At 45.3% G+C, this 15095-nt stretch overlaps 1 protein-coding gene across 1 annotated transcript in view; it reads left to right on the forward strand.

Moving 5' to 3' along the window:
- SLIT3 (slit guidance ligand 3) overlaps window positions 1–15095 on the forward strand; it is a 587661-nt gene that overhangs the window by 426156 nt on the left and 146410 nt on the right. The window lies entirely within an intron of this gene.

Raw genomic sequence — 15095 nt, forward strand, 5'->3', positions numbered from 1 at the left:
CCACATCCAGGTGGGTACAACATGGCCTGACCCTGAGCCTCACTTGTAGACACAGAGAATGGAAAATAAAGTCCTTTCTTGGTATAAGAAGGAGGCAGTGAAAAGAAATTGACAATGGTCCCGATGCCCAGGTCAGGGTGTGCTCACTCTTCCAGCGTGGGCTTCTTGACCTGGCAGAGAGTGCTGGGCACTGCGTCTTGGGACGTTCGTAGACACTGTCAGTCCAGTTCAGAAAACCCAGAAGTTTAATGCAAGTGGAGATCTATCCTCTGGGTATGGAACTAGATGCTCTGATTAACAAATAATAATGTAATATCATATAATACAATGATATCATAAAAATTGTTGATATGGTTATTATAAAAATTATAATTGCTGTTACAGCCTCCATTTTTTAGCATCTGCTCTCTTCCAGGCACAATGATAAGACATTAGATTGCAGCATCTTAGGGTAACCCTCACCACAACCTTACGAGATGGATGCTGCTAATCTCTTCATTTTACCAATGAGGAAACTGAGGCTTAGAGAAGTCAAATAACTTGGCCGGAGTGCCACTGACAAGTACAAGGGGACTACTCTTCCACTATCAAATCCACCTTGCCTGATGTCTGAGCCCCTGCACTTAACTGCTCTGCTACAATAAATAAAAATTTTAAAATACGTACCAGAGGGGCTGGCCCGGTGGCGCAGCGGTTAAGTGCGCACGTTCTGCTTCTCGGCAGCCCGGGGTTCACCAGTTTGGATCCCGGGTGCAGACATGGCACCGCTTGGCATGCCATGCTGTGGTAGGCGTCCCACATATAAAGTAGAGGAAGATGGGCACAGATGTTAGCTCAGGGCCAGTCTTCCTCAGCAAAAAGAGGAGGATTGGCAGTAGTTAGCTCAGGGCTAGTCTTCCTCCAGAAAAAAAAAAAAAAACCAAAAAAACGCACCAGAGAAACAATTATGTGCGTTAATGAGATTACTAGCTGTCGTAAATGCCCAGAATAATTCACGAACCATAGTTTTTCTTTTTGAAAAGTTGACCCATGGGCCATTCAGCTAAACCTATGACCTCAGCATCACATTCAATTCCACAAAACTGCCTGACGTGCAGGTACCAGGCCAAGGTTGAGCTTGGGGGGATTAGCGTCCTCCCATAGGACTGGCACCAATTCAGCTTCACCAAACTGGGTGGTTTGGGGTTCATGTCCTTATTGAAAAACAGAAGCAGTAATACCAACCCCTTAGGCTAGCTTTAAAGGAGATACCACAGGCCTGTGTCCAGCAAATAGCGGATGCCCATCAGGATGCTCATGAAATTGAAGTTGAAGGATACACCTGTCCTCTTCCACTGCCTCATCTCCAGAACCTCACACAAGCCTGGCACGTAGTGGGTAGTCAGTTAAATGTGGACCCAAATCGAGTTGAAATTAATTAACTGAATTGAAGCTTACCCCGCCCCAGCCTCTAGATTCTCCAGGATGTCTCGGCTCTAACAGAACTAATGTAGTTCTTGTCCCAGCATTGTTTTCAGTGTTGAACAATGTAGTATTTACTGAAACAGCACATTTCTCACATTACCTTTGTTTTTTTTATTCCTTGAGCTAAATGGTAATTTTTTTCCTTTTCCTTTTTTCTTTTTAATAATGAACAAAATTAGAGGTACACTGAAAATTGGTGTTTTCTAACAGAGACAAGACTCATTTTCATTTATTTACAAATGTTTCACCTGGGTTTCTCTGGGAGCTGCAAACATTTTTGTTTCAACAGCCTTCAGAATCAGGGTGTTTAGTCATGACATCGTTTTGAATATAGAACTGTCATTGCTTAATGAAAGTCTTAAAATATCTCCAGAATATGATTTTTTTGGTACTGTGCTGCAAATTATGATTTCTTCAGGCAATCAGGATTAAAATTGCACTTTGTGGAAAGCATCGGTAACTTCCATTCAGCCCCCAGAATCCTAGGAAAGGAACTGGGTTTTCTATAAATGGTCGCTTGTGCCACACAACACACCCTCCTTCCTAGTCACCCAGACTGGAAGTTTGATCATGGTCATGCTCTTAAAATGACAAGCTTGCTTTTGAGAACATCAGGTTAAGGAAAAAGTGAAAATTTCTTTGAAATGTAGGATTTTTTTTTCCACTTAAATAAGTGCACTTTAACGGTACTATTAACTAGAATCTGGGGATTTCTAATGGTTTCCATTTTATTTCCTTTTCCTGTTAACTAAAGGCTAGTTTAGTCTCTGAATTGAAAATATATTGGTGTACATTCCTGGGTTAAGAGGAGATGGCAAAGATCATTGAATTGTTCTTCACCAACAAAGGATCGTGAATCAGCAAGACTCCCGTTACCCAGCTCTCCTATGAGCGGGTGCTTAGGTGGAATCAGGTAATGGAAGTCTCACTGTCCCCAAGGGCCACGGACTCCACCCACCAGGTCTCTATGATGAAATTCTGGCTTGACAAATTAGGTTTGGGAGCCGCCTTTTGGTTTGCTTTGTCCCACCTAAAACAAAATGGAAAAATAACTCTGCATCTTTGAAAAAAGATTCCAGAGGGTTTTCTCTCAGGGGCAAGATGAGGAGGCCAGTGGGGAGATGCTACAGAGCTGCTAAACTCGTATGGGGGTCAGTTCACTCCCAAAACGCAGCTTCTGCCCTGATTTGCAAATGTGCTCCTGCACCAATGGTCAGCCTCTGCCCTTTTTCCATCCCCCAGCTGCCAGCAGTGGCTTTGGTGACCAGTATTTGAACACATTCAGTGTGTATCTTGCCCCTTGATCAACTCTCATCTCATCACTGTCGTGGGTCTTCAGGCCAGGGGGCCATGTTCCCTTGAAGAGCTGAACCTGCTAATTGCTGCTGCTGCCACTTCCTGGAATACTGGATGGCTCGGCTCACCAGTCTATTAGTCTGCAGAACTGGGTCCTGAAAGCCAAGATCCTAGGAACTCAAGCAGGAAATTGAGCCCCTCCTGCCAGTTGGCTTTATGGAGGGGAGGATGGCATGGGGAAGATACGGAGCAGAGCTGGGGGGGATCAGAGCATCGTTCCTATCATTTCCTGAGCTTCCATCTCCTATCCGCAAAGGCTCTCAGGTGACGAGGACGGGTGAAGGGGATGTGATTCCATTTCTCCAAGGTCATATTTGGACTCTGAACTCATCATGGAGAAGCTCTAGAGAAACCAGTCTCTTTTGACTTATAACTGAATCAGAGGACCCCAACTATCGGCCCATAGGTTGAATGGAAACTGCAGACATGAGGTTTGATTTTGTAATTGTTTTGGTCTTTCCAGTGTTTAAAAAAGTTAGAATTAGTTGCCAATGTTTAAAACTCAGATAATTTTATTTAAAAGTATATAATTTCAACTTTCCTTAAATGTCTAGACACTGGCAACCCTGGGCCCACATGTGGTTATGATGGTCTGGGGCAGTGCTGTCTGGTAGGACTTTCTGTGATGAAGGAAATGTTTCAAATCTGTGTTGTCCAATATGATAGCCACTAGACACATGTGACTCTTGAGCGCTTGAAATGTGCCTAGTGCCACTGAGAAACTGATTTTTAAATTTTAGTTCATTTTAATTGATTTCAATTTAAATCAGCACATTTAGCTCATGGCTACCTTATTATTGCACAGCTCAGGTTTAGAGCTGAGTGGCGAGTACCCCATTTGCACAGGAGATGCCCTCTGCAGAGCTCCATAGCTCCTAGCAGGCCTGCTTTTCTGCTTGCCCTGCTCCAAACCTCTGGAGCCACTTCATATTTATTAGGAAGCACAATGTTTAAACAGTGTGTTTTCTGAAGTTAAATACTTTGAAATATCTGCCACTCCCCTCAACCTCCACTCTGCCCTTTCTCTATCTTAATTTAGACATCTGGATCTTATACCCGCAAAAAACCCATTTTCATTGGAACCCAGGAGTATGATTATTAAAACCATCTCCCACTAAGGTAAAACTCTTTCTGTGTGAATTAGTTTCCTGATCCCAATTATTCACTTCTCCCAGCCCTGCAAATGCCTTCCACAAAGTCAACTGGGTGGGAAAATTGCTCCCGTGTCTGGACCCATCCCTTCTCCATACATAAGCTATAGATGCAGCAGCTCCTTAGGAAAGGAAGCCCATTAACCCCATAGCAGCAGAGCCAGATATCTGCATAAAGAGAGAAAGAAAAACAGCCAAAACCATGCCACTTTTCCCCAGCAATATTTCAAATGCTGCACAGTGGGGGCTGGTTGTGACTTTCAGAGTTTGGCCAAGTGTCCTGTCTTTATGCAGATCTGGGTGTCCATAATCTCTTTCACCACTGTCTGGAAAACTATTCCCATTCCAAAAATGCCATTCTTGAGCCAGCACCAGCCCAGATGGAATCGGGGAGTGGAATTGCAGACTGGAAAGACCCTGCAGGTCAACTGGTCCCACCATTTCATTTTAAGAAAAAGAAAGTCCCCTAGAAAGATTAAATGACTTGCCTTCAGCTGTAGGAAAATTTCACCAAAGAACCAGGTCAGAAAACAGGTCTATTGAGTCTTTATCCAATGCTGTATAGTGCCATTCTACCTTCCCCTTGTATTAGCAGACAGGACCAAAAATTGGTGAAGCCAGTCTCTATGCCCTGTCCATCTCATCATCCCTTAATCTCTAGCATTTTGCCAGAGGGAACATTTTACAGTCAGCATGGAGACCACACCCTCCCTTTCTAGAGCCCCCTAGTCCTGTGGCCATTGCTTGGTGCATGACCACCCCCAGCAACAGGTTGCTGTCCAGTCAGAGGGCAATCTGAAAAGAGATCAAACTGTACATCATTGATCCCAGCTACTAGTGGTACCCAAGGCTCAGTGAATAAGCACAGAGGGCCCCTGCCCATCATTGAGCCTAAGTTGGCCAAGATGTAAATTGTACCCAGCTCCCTGAGAGAGTCCCTCCTTTGCAAATATCAGTGAGTAAAAGCTGATTGTCTCTGACATCTCAGCCCAGGAACAGAGTCATGTGCCCTGTGCAGTTTTTTTCTGCCAACAGTGCTGAAGCCACACAGTTCTGAACTATACACGAGAAACAGCTTACGTTTAGCCACAGAACTGATGAGTAGCATGCGGAAACCAGACCAGCACTCCTGCCTGGCAGAGCACAGTTTCACCCTAGAAACAGAAACTCTTTCAGAGCACTTTGTCTCCAAGTGATGATAGTGGGGAAAAAAAGCATTGGATCATTTTCAACCGTGTAAAGATAGTGCATTTGAATGGTAGGTTCCGGGAGCATCTCTCAGCTGGTACCTGCCCTTCAGGAGATGCAGTGTGGAAGGAAGGCTTTAGCCACAGAATATTTTGATTTTATATATGCGTGACATATGTTAAATATATATGATAGATGTCACACATATGTTAAATATATATATATATGATTCAAATTGTTAAATTAATCTATTTGGTTCAAAGACCAAAAACTGGCATCTGCAGCCAAATTCAGCCCCTGGGTATGTTTCATTTGTGACTTTTCTTCCTTAAGGTGATTAATCACCAATACAAAAATACCAGGAGACTTCGTATAAAACTTCTAGATGTCTGGCTTTCTCTTGAGGGAACAGTGGCAGCACTGCACCCACACTCCAGCACAGCAACAGTCCTTTGAATGAGAAGTGATGATCTCGTGTAGCGGAGCTGGCTTTACTACGGTCCCCACACGACACGGCACGCTTGCTTACTCAGATGTCAAGCCTCGCTCCCATAGGCAATTGAGTTTGTGCTCCCAGATCAGCCCAGAAGGCTATTTAGGGTGGAAATTTATTTTTGTCAAACAATGCCAAAAGCATTACCTTTCACATTTGGAAACTCATCCGTCCATTCAGTAAATATTGGGTAGTCCTGTGTGCCAAACACGGGCTAGGTCCTGCCTATACAACAGGGCACAGAATAGACATGTCCTCTGTCCTCTCTTAGTGTTCACATCAGTGGTATTTATGAACTTTCCCCATCTTCCTCTCAACTGGCTAAAATGCAGCTGAGGTGGAAGTGGTCCATTTCTACCCCTCTCAAGTGCAAACTCACCTGTCCCATTATGTAAGTTGGAGGTCATTCTTTCATCCATCCTCAGCCCACTGCAGACTTCTTGGCAGCTGCCTGATTTCTAAATAATGTAGTAGACAAGATTGATTGTCCAGGCTCCCAGTTTATAGATGATGAAATAGAATTAGGAGACTGAGGCTGTCTCATTCATGTTGTGGCTTAAGGGACATTTTACAATTAAGTTGGTCACTGGGAGGCAGTTGAATCATTCTGAATCACCACTAGGCAACATCTGTGGTGATCTCAATAGATGAGTAAGGAGTTCTTCAAAACCAGGGACCAAAGACACCGGAGCATCGTGAATACTCCCACTATCCGCATCTGATTGAGCAGTGGCGGGATTTGAAGATTCCTCTTTCTCTTTTGATCTTCTACTTTTTACATTTATTTTGGAAGCATCTTTTTTTTTTAACGCCGAAGCGGTGCTGGGTGGAAGGAGATGAGTTTCTGCCTGTCATAATATGAATACGTAATGAAAGAAGAACCAAAGACAAGCCCTTTTGTTAAGGAATCCGTATCATCAAAGGCCCAAATTGGCAGCTGATTGTTTTTATTTATTTCTCTAGGTTTTACATGACACCTGGAGACCATTTAAAATGTTACTAGGCGGTGAGAGCTCTGTGTTTAAAAATAACGCTCACCCGGTGCCAAATCACTTTAGAGTCGGGTACAAATATTGAGACAAAAACCCCAGCTGTTATTGCTTTGGCTGCTAATTTGAGGTGTCAAATGAGAGCTTGACTGCTATACGTCAGTGAATAAGTCCCCTTGTGAGATCATTATGTTTTCTAACAGTTGAGAGTAATGGCCTAATCAGTGCAGCATCAGTTGTTTTCATTATATGCCCACACAATGGTTATGAGCTTTAATTTAAACGGTCCGCAGGGAGACCAAAGAACTCAGTACTCTGCAGCACCCAGGATAGTCCGGTAGCGTAAGAGAGTTGGCTTCTGCCGTCCCTTCTCCTCTCTCTCCCTCCGTGTCTCTCATTCCTCCTGCCCCATCCGCCCGCAGAAACTCATCGCCTGCTCCAAACAGGCCAAAGATGGGCTTTGCTTAAGGAGCAGAGCTGTGCTCTTGGTTCCTCAGGGTAGTCTTAAAAATTCCGATCAACCAATCTAATAGTAAGGACGGCTTTTGGCAGCACTTAGACTTGTTAGCCAAACCGTGACCACAAGGCTTGGAGACACCATTGCCCTCTCTTCTCTGTAGACTCTACTACAGCCTGTGGTCTCAGTGCTGAGCCCTCTCTGTTGCTCAGACAAGAGGCAAGTCGGGTAATGCTGTTGCTTTGAGTATCCTTAGCAGCGGGGCAAATACCACACTCCCTGCCACATGGAAGTCAGGGCTGAGTCTACCACTAACCGAGATGATTCGCTTCCCCCTTGGGAAGACATGGAAATTGGACAGCCAACGCCTGTCGAAGACCATCCTGTAAGAGGCAGTTTCGTGAATGCTTAAAAATATAGGTCCTGATGTCACACTTTCCTGGATCTGAATTTCAGCTCCACAACTCTATAGCTGTGTGATCAGGGCAGAGTTCATTGATCTTTCTAGAATCCAAAACGGAAATGACAATAGTATCTCAGAATTTGGGGGAGGATTAAATGAGATAATGTATGAAAAATGCTCAGCCCAGTGCCAGCACATAGCAAAAACTTAATAAACCGTATAAGTATTATTATTGTTATTGTTATGGGCATCTTTGTTGGAAGATCTTGGCAAGCTCACCTCAAAGCAATATCCTTTTCTAGTCTAGCTCATTAGAGGAAAGTAGAGAGTTCATGGTAGAACCTATAACATTCAGTTTAGGTTTTCTCAAAGGATGCATTATTGTACATTGTTTTTCCTGATTTCTGGAGTTTCCTAGAGCTTCCAGCCAAATCAGAATAGTGCATAGCTGAGTGAGAAAAGCAAGTTCAGCCTTGATAGGAGGGAAATAAGGGGGCTTCATCCAAAAATGACTGGGTCAGTGCAGTTGGGGAGAGACTGGGCTGAGGGAAAGGCTTGAGGATTCCTCTCCCAACCTCAGTGGACCTAGTGGGCATTCTGTGTGTATTCTCCTAGGGTCAAGTCCACAACAAGACGCCATAAACACACATTCTAACGGGCCAAGCCAGCCAACAGCATTCACATTCCCTGGATCTAGGAGCATATGGAAGGGCCTGATCATCAGCAATAGTCCTTGATCCCGGTGCCACGATGGCTGTCAGTTAGTAGCCACCAAGTAAGACCAAGACAAGCCAGTCCTGCTTTGACATGTGAGCCAGAGAGAGCAGGCACCCGAAGGATCTGAAATGCCCTCAGTTTCATTCCTCTCCCTCCCTGAGCCAGCAAGGAGAGGCAGAAATGAATCTCCAGCCCCTCCCCTTGCAGTCTCCATGCTACCAGAATCCCTCTGTGCTTTTCATCCTTCATACCAGCAGTTTAGATATTTCCCCCAGGGTCCAGCCACAGTATTTACACTCAGCTGCTCCCCAGGAAATGATTTTGCCTACTTTGGTTATGTCTGCCCCTGTGAATTGAATTCAATATAAGCCCTGTTGGAGGTAGTTATATCTTTTGGGCTTAGAGTGCTGGTCATTCGACACCTACAATTGTAAGCACAAGTCAGGGCATCTCCAGGGTCACTTTAAAAAGACATCCTGTTGCCATGGCTGCTGAGGACTCACCAAGAGTCCTTCCTAGGGACCGTTAAGGAGGGAGCCACCTTATTTATCCCTACTTAAAGAGAAGTCACCCCACCTTGAGACAGGGGATGAATGGGCCAGTCTGCCAAGGGGGTCTATCTGACCCAAGGAGTCTGATTCCCCACCTGTGTGGAGGGGAAAAAGAGGGGTTCCAAGAGCGTCCCCAGCTCCAAGGTTGGCACGCTGGGAGACTGCAGTGGCACTTACTGTGGATGCCTGGTTTTGCAATTATGTGATACATGCTCACAGATAATATTGCTCCATTAGAGCCAATTACATAGTGTTATGGACACACAACACGCAGATTACACCCAGAGCCAGGAAAGCACAGTGATAAAGCGATGGCCTAATCGGAGGAGACAGAGGGAAATGTCAGCCTTATTAAGGTTTCCAGGGTGGCATGGCTACAGCTGGACTTAGCTCCTCCAGATCAAAGATGGCTGTCTTGAGTGATGCAAGGAGAGCCACACTTTAGCACTCAGCAGAGAAGAGTGGGGAGCTAAGTTGGAGCTCTCCACCGGTGCTTGCAGCCACCTCCATTGAGGGCTATGTACTGTTTCAGAACTTGGGCCTCTTCCTAAGTACACAAGAGGCCTTCAGTCCCTGGGGCAGCAAGGGACAGCCTATATTCTGCCCTCTATACCTAAGTAAAGCCTCTGTTCTTAGCCTTTTGCTTTGTTCAGTGGTTTTCCAACTTGAGCTTGCATGAGAATTCTCTGGAGAGTTCATTAAAACACACAAAGCTGGGCCTACCCAGAGGTTCTGAATCTGGAGGTGTGGGTGGGGCCTGAGAAGATGCATCTCTAACAAGTTCCCAGGTGATGCTGCAGCTCTGGGGACCACACTTTGAGATCCACTGCCCAAGTCGTTCCATGCCCAACCCGAGATGGTTTCACCTGCCATTTCTTGAACAGGGCCTTCTTCTAGGCTCTGATTCCATCACAGCATTGCAGGTTCCAGGAGCAGTGGGACCCTCCTTCCAGGGGAGTATAAGGTGGGGGCGAGAAGTGTGGCTTCTAGAGTTAGACTGCCTGCTTTTGAATCTCAGCTCTACCGCTTGCTGCTTGGGCTTTCCCGCCAATGTTTTTTGGTTTTATTTTTAAGTTTTGAAAGCCTGTGACCTAATCTACTTTTCTTACAGAGCAGTTAATAGGACTTGCCCGTCATATTGCACTTAATCACTGGCAAAGACAGGACTAGAACCGCCCAGTTCTAGAGCAGCCAGGGGTCAGCAAACATTGTCTATAAAAAGCCAGTTAGTAAATATTTTAGCCTTTGCATGCCATATGGTCTCTGTCGCAACTACTCAGCCGTTGTAACATGAAAGCAGCCGTAGACAATACATAAACGAATGGGTAAAACTTTATTTACAAAAATACTCTGTGTTAGATGGGATTTGGCCTGTGAGCAGTAGTCTGCCAGCCCATGGGACAGACCAGTATGTGACCGTTTCCTCATGCATTCATCATTACTGGGGAGCCCTTGTCTTGCAATGGTACCCCAGTATTTAGCTAAGGAGGACAGGGGATCACAAACTTGGTTTGATTTGTGCATTATAGGACCAGTAGTAAGTTCACTAAACCCCTAGTGCCCTGGAAAAAAATTTAATGCCCCCTTTCTAGTGCTCACAATCGAGAGAGAATGGATGCATTGACAGAGGTAGCATTGTCCAAATAGATCATTTTAATATGGAAAATGATCCCTTTTCATTAGGCTTTTATGCTCCAATTATGACAAAACAGAAAAAAAGACTGAACAGTATACAGGTCAAACTTAGTCTCAGTGTAAATACAGTATTTATAATGGGGTAAGGGCTGGGGCCGGCCCAGTGGTGCAGCGGTTAAGTTTGCACGTTCCGCTTCGGCAGCCGGGGGTTTGCTGGTTTGGATCACGGGTGCGGACATGGCACCGCTTGGCACGCCATGCTGTGGTAGGCGTCCCACATATAAAGTAGAGGAAGATGGGCACAGATGTTAGCTCAGGGCCAGTCTTCCTCAGCAAAAAGAGGAGGATTGGCAGCAGATGTTAGCTCAGGGTTAATCTTCCTCAAAAAGAAAAAAAAAACAGCATAAGGGCTTTATAAGAGAGAAATGGGAGGTAGATGGACTGTCTTTTAAATCTTCTGGGGGGAAATTGCCTTATTTCTAATTCATACTGAAATGCCCATTCAGTAGCTTGTGATGGTGCAAAAACAGGAGGCCAGAACAGTCCTAAAGTTTTATTGAATTAATTTGACCTGAACTTGAGCTTGAAACCTGATGGAAAATGCTGAATTGAGAGCATTTATTTGGAGAAAAACCTCCAACCTGGGTGACTTGCAATAAAGCATATTTTCTCAAAATATCTCCAAGGAGCAGAGCAGGATTGAATCTAGACTCTGGAACTAGCAAAACTCTTCCAGGAGATGGAGGTAAATAAGATGAGGTTGATGAGGTCACCACAGCTTAGTCTGGGCTGGTCATCCAATGGCAGCATGGGGGGGTCTTTGTTGGACCAAACCATTTATTTTTCTGCTGGAGAATCTTCAAGGAAGTTTATAGAACAAGAGGCAGCAGGAGGCTTGTGCACTTATTTCTAGCTTTGGGTGCCAGAGTGGAGATAACAGAGAATATCCATGCCAGGGTAACAATTTGCCCTGAAAACAGGAGGCAGTGTGTAAGTTGGGAGAAATTGTGATGTAAAGAAAGAATACTAAGTCTTGAATCCTCCAGGAGCTCGTGTGCCACCCTGGGTGAGTCCTTACCTCTCGTAGCCTCAAATTGCACATTCTATAAAATGGGGAGAATAATTCCAACCTCAGGGTATCAAATGAGATGAATGGGAAAGTGTCTTGTAAACTATAAAGAACTAAAACAAACACAAGCTACAATAATAGTAGCAATAATTATTGGCCATTGCCTATGCGCCAGGCAGTGTGCTAAAATGAGTGCTGTCCATGCCTTGTTTCAAGGGGATGGTGGTTGGCTGGAAATGTCATCACAAGGGTCCTCATAAGAGGGAGGCAGGAGATCATCATGAACAGTAGGACATGTGACAACAGAAGCAAGAGTTTGGAGTGATGCAAGGAAGGGGCCACGAGCCAAGGGATGTGGGTGGCCTCTACAAGCTGCAAAAGGCAAGGAAATGAATTTTCCCGATGCCTCTAGAAGAAACGCCATCCTGTGAATCCATTTTAGACTTCCGATCTGCAGGCTATAAGAGAATAAATTTGTATTGCTTTAAGACACAAAATTTGTGGTAGTCTGTTACAGCAGTAATAGACAACTCATACAGGCATCCTTCCTGGAGTCAGCTTCTTTGGGTTCAAGTCCTGGTACCACCACTTGCTCCATCCATGAAATGGAGATGATTAAAAAAAAAAGTACTTGCCTCAGAGGGTGATTGGAGGAATTAAATGAGATGGTACAAGTTGAGCCCTTAGCCCAGTGCCTGCCTGGCATATAATAAGCTCTCAGTTAACCTTGGCGATTATTATTATCATCTCATTTAATCACCAATAAAGCTCTATGAAACTGGTGCTGTTATTATCCCTGTGTTACAAAGGAGGAAACCTAATAAGATTAAGAAAACTTACTCCTGGTTGCACAGGCTGGCAGTGGCAGAGCCACAACCTAAACCAGGTCTTTGCCTCTGGGAGCTGTGCTCACCGACTCTGCTCCACTGTGCTGGGGTTATGACAACGACACTTCCATTGAATGCCAGCTATTTAGGCTGGGGCACGAGAACCAGATAGAGCACAGTGCTCCCATCACAGGCAAAAGCCGCCAAGACTGGAAATCAAATAATCCGTGTTTATTAGGGAAACAAAAACTGTAGCTGCCATGGAGACCAGCGTCCAAGAGGTTACCAACCCTCTGACATCCCTTGGCTGGCCAGCCCCACACAGCAAATCATGAAAGTCTGAATAGCGTGTTTAGTCATTTTGGTTCTGGAATAATTGCTATTATCGTAAATGTTTTATGGCCCTCATTACGGCTCGCATTTAAATATCAGTGTAGTAATACGTTAATAAGTCATCGCTACCGGACTGCTGCCGGATGCGGTTCCAGCCCAAGCCCTGCATGTAACTGCACTGTATATTTAGCTGAATTAGGGCTGGCTGCGAACTCAACCTGACGTTGAGTGGCTGGGCATGGTCAGAAGCAAGGCTCTTTGCTGCAAAGACTTCTTGTTCTTTGCCTTTGAGACATGAGGATGCTCGGATTTTTGTCTAGTTGTCAGTCAACGACCCTAACTAGGTATCCCCCAAGTGTGGAGCCTAGAATTCTAGGATGGACAGCAGAGGAAATGAAGGTATTGTTTCTGCCCCAGAGGCATTCCTAATCTGATGGCGAAGGGGTGGCGGCGACATAGTTCTCACTCCCAGGGAGCTCCTTGGCAAGTCAGGAGACCCTGGTCTGAAGTGAGTGACAGATTCTTCAGCCCTCTCTGATGAGATATTCCGAACACTTCCTGGGCGGATGGAGATAGGATGGATTAACACACACACACACTCTTAGAAAAGATAAGCCACGTGAAACAAAACTGCTACAGAGGTTCAACTTCATAAAGGCCAAGTGTCTGCACTGGTGCATTGGTAAAGTTAGGGAGTTAGCAGAAGCAGGCAATGTAAATTTGGTCTGTTCATTCCTCTTTAGTGTACTATATGCCTGAGATAGTGCCAGACACCTGGTGGGTGCACAGTAAATATGGGAAGGAGGGAGGAAAAAGTATTAGGTTCTGTGCCTTTGGGTAAACAGATTTCCTCCTGGCCTTGTTAGCCAAACAAATGCCAGGAGGCCGGAGGGGATTGAGGAAGAGCCTGGGGTGAGGGAGATTGGGCACTGGAATCCTGCTGTGGGCTAGAGTCATGAGAGGCTGGAGAAGGAATCTGTGCAGGACCCCTTGGGTGGGGTGGGGTGGGTATGGGGGCCACTGTGTGCTAGAGAAATCTCTGTTTCTATTTCATGGATGTTGAGGTAGGGGGAACAGGAATGACCAGGACAGGACTAGAGTTGCTCCACCAATGTCAATAAAATGGTAGTCTCCTTTTACTGAGCACACGCTAGATACTACGCCTTTGACCAGCCTATGAAGTAGGTACCGTTACCTGCCTCCTTCCACCAATGAAGAACCTGTGGATAAAAGATGTTGATAACTTGCTCAAGACCACACAAGTGGGGAAAATAAGACTCAATCTGAACCATGTATGGACCAGGCCATGGGGCTAGAGTAATGCACAAGACAAAAAATGTTCCTGGCCTTGTGGGTCTTACAATTCAGAGGGCATTTTAAGAGAAGATAATGTGTTCACCAAGAGCCAAGGGCAAAAGAAATCTGCTTAACCAATGAAGGTTTCCAAAGAAAGGTTCCTTCCTGGGCCAATGGGGGCCTGTAGGAAAGTAAGAGGAGTTAGACTGATGAGAAGGGGATATCTGGGTGGAGCACAGGAGAAGAGAGAGCACAGGAGCAAGGGGCCACCAAGAAGGATTATACTAAGGGCTATATCCCCCTCTTGCTCTTTGGGACGCAGGGTGAGGCAGGTATGGGATCAGAGAGCGAGAACTAGGCCTGGCCTTCATGCATATGGTGACCTCTCCATCTGGGTAGTTGCTGAACTAACTGACCGGAAAAGGCTTTCTCCTACTTAACATTTCCGCTTCTGCGGATGGCTTCTTTGTCTATCATGCTTTCCCTGCGCTTCTGTAATGGGTCCCTCTGGAAGGGTAAGCCCAGGGCTGTACTTGCCTACAGCCTGATTTCATTCAGCAGCCTTATTTTATTCTGGTTCACTTATGGAGCTCACATCTTTCTCTTTCCTTTTTGCTTTACGAAGATACCAGTCAGTGCTAATGTTGCACTGTAGGAGTTCCCATCCATAGTAATGGAGATGCACAAGAAAGAGGACTCAATCCCTGTCCTCAGAGAGCTCACACCCTCCCTTAAGATGTGCTTGAAGAGTCAGAAGATGGCTGGAAGATCCTTACCGAATGACCTCTGCACATAGCCTCCAGCCTCACACCACCGTGGGGCAGTAGCTACAATGTGCAGAGCGAGGAGTTTGGAGCAAGATAGTGCTGAGTTCAAATCCCATCTCCTGAGCTTAGCAGCTAAGAGTCCTTGGAAAAGCTATTTTACTTCTCTGTGGCTCAGCCTCCTCGTCTGTAATATGGAGATAAGACCTACCCTATAGAGTTGTGTGTTACCAAACAATGACCTCTATCTGTTTCATTTTCTCTACAACGAGGACAATGATACATGACTGGCACTGTAGTTGTGAGAATTAGAAATATTGTTGTGAAGCACTCAGCCCATAGAAGGGTTTCAGGAAGTGATACTGTTACTCCAGGTGGGTCAGTAAGTACTGAGAGGGCAGC

Source organism: Equus caballus, chromosome 14 (genome assembly GCF_041296265.1).
Source record: "Equus caballus isolate H_3958 breed thoroughbred chromosome 14, TB-T2T, whole genome shotgun sequence".
In the NCBI taxonomy this organism is placed as follows: domain Eukaryota; kingdom Metazoa; phylum Chordata; class Mammalia; order Perissodactyla; family Equidae; genus Equus; species Equus caballus.